The sequence below is a fragment of the Lolium rigidum genome, chromosome 2, assembly GCF_022539505.1.
Source record: "Lolium rigidum isolate FL_2022 chromosome 2, APGP_CSIRO_Lrig_0.1, whole genome shotgun sequence".
Lineage (NCBI taxonomy): Eukaryota > Viridiplantae > Streptophyta > Magnoliopsida > Poales > Poaceae > Lolium > Lolium rigidum.
The window spans coordinates 276,289,678-276,291,907 of record NC_061509.1 but is presented as its reverse complement, the minus strand read 5'-3'; the positions used below and the strand labels follow the sequence as shown (position 1 = coordinate 276,291,907).

The 2,230-nt window shown below is 45.7% G+C and overlaps 1 long non-coding RNA gene and 1 pseudogene across 1 annotated transcript; both read right to left on the bottom strand.

The window, feature by feature from the left end:
- Positions 1 to 14, bottom strand: part of LOC124690997 — a 2,020-nt pseudogene extending 2,006 nt beyond the window's left edge.
- Positions 15 to 1,422: 1,408 nt separating this feature from the next.
- LOC124693494 lies at positions 1,423 to 2,230 on the bottom strand. The gene is made up of 3 exons (XR_007000035.1): positions 2,100 to 2,230; positions 1,646 to 1,764; positions 1,423 to 1,555 (listed from the first exon to the last, which is right to left on the bottom strand). It is a non-coding gene; the product is annotated as an uncharacterized LOC124693494 (long non-coding RNA).

The following is a 2,230-nucleotide window of genomic DNA, read 5'->3' as shown; positions in this document are numbered from 1 at the left end:
CAACTCACCAGCATGGCAATGGAGGACCATCTGTTAGAACTGCTGATGCCCTTGACGGAAGGTTTGCCCATGAGGTCTTCTTATGTCTTCTAAGTTGCTGCTCTCCTCCAAAATTGGATGACTGCCCAGGCAGCCGCTTGCAATGGCAACCTGGAGACTGAAACACGAGGTATTTAATGTAATTTCGACTTCAATGTAGCACAAGAGGTACATATTGGATGACATATATTTTCCAAACAAAATACAGCAGCTAAGAAAGAAGCAATTTTGATTCAGCCTACGAGCTATAATCTGCACACAGTCGTAGAGACGCAATTTTTATGTAGTCCAAGAGATACAAACTTGGTTTAATCCCCGTAAGCAGGTTCAAGGTTTAAGGAAGAAACTTTGAATAGAGGAAGGGTTCTCCACAATCAACATCTACAGGAAAAGAAAGGAACATGTACATAACTCACCCCCGCGTTGATCTGCCGAGGCTGAAATCGGGGACTTGATGGCTCGTGAAAACTGATATCCTAGGAATCCCTGGTGTCCTTGGTTGACGGCAACTCTTGGATATTTATAGCGGCGGTCGGCGCCAAGTCGGAGATTGAAACCGGGAAGGATTTGAACTCCTTCTAAAATCTAAACCGAAAGAGGGTTGAAGTCGAACTGCAGCTCGTTTAAAACGAGCAGCTTTGATTGCCAACTGCGGCTGGTGCCGCTTGATTGTGGACTGCCGCTCACAAAGGAGCAGCCTGATTGCGGATTGCAGCTCAAGAAGGAGCTGCTCCGATTCCGGATTGCAGCTCCCAAAGGAGAAGCTGCTTATTTGGGCAAATCTACAACTGGAACACCGCTCGATCCTCATACGAGGATCGCTTGGGCGGCGACTGGGTGACGGTGGAGGAGATCGGCGCACGGCTGGCGGCGGGGCAACCGTCGCATCTCTGATCCACAATGCTCTCTCCTCCTTTCCCCTAGCGAACCCTAGCTGGGTGGGAGGCTCACCATTATATATGTGCGGTCTGCGATGGAATGATGGGCTAAGGCCAGGCCCAATGCGCGCTTGCGTTCCTCTGAAAAAATTGCCGTCTGTCATGCCCGTACTTGGACTTCGGTCGATCCCCATTGCCGCCGGTGATCGCCGGTGCTTTGTGGAGAGCAACTGCACCTTGAGGAAGAAGAAGATCCAGAGAAGAACAGAAGGATGAGACGGCAGAGGAAGGAGACAGGTTCAGTTCGACGGCCTTCTCCTTAATATGATGTGTATCCCTGCTTTTGCAGCTACCAACCCAGTCACCGATTCTACTCACGGCCCATGGACTTAGGCCCAGCGAGGTGCTGTATCTGCAAACATCTTGTCTTCTTGCCTCAAAAAAAATGCAGACATCTTGTCTCCAGAATAAAAATCTTGACAAACTTGAGTGTGATTACCTTGAATGTGCCGAATCCACCCATCAGCTTGCACAGTTGCACAGCTTATTTTTCAGGGATTCAGATAACCGAGTTGCAAAGCTTGTTTGCAGAGCTATTTTTTTTCCTTTTGTTGCACATCATTGGATCCCATATCACCCTACAGGCAGTAACAAACATTTTGCATTAGAAGAAAAGCAAACAAGGGACAGATAGTAACAAGAATGACAAGACAAAATAAGAGAAGTACAGTGTAACAAGTTGGGATTAAAAGGGGCAACTCAGGGCCTTGCTTGGATTGTGAACCCTCTGCCTGAAAGATATCATAATTCCGATCTCCATGACAACATAATACAGCATAATCTCAGTCTGCAAAAATAAGAGCTCCCATTATGTAAATGGACAAAAAGAGACTTAAAACAAAGCATCATGTTACTGGTTTATGTTTTCGTGGCACAACGGAGTGACACCACACCTTAAACTGAAGACACTACAAATACTTCACTTTTGCATGATAATACTCTTCTCTTTTACACATGCAATCCCACGCCATCACATCATAAGACAACACTAAACAGAAACGGGTTATTAATTTCGTATAAAAATTTAACACCACATAAAAACGCATGCAAAATTTAAGATGAAGGTAGGTGCATGCGGTGGAAAGAAGAGATCGATCTTTAGGTAGGACCATAGGAACGTACTGTCAACTACAGGTCCTTCTGGCGAGGGAGCAGCTTCAAGGATGAACAATATTCAGGTGAGTTCATACTCATCAGTAATTTCATTTAGATTCAGAAAACCTTAGTGGGCGAAAACACAGATGCCAGACTTT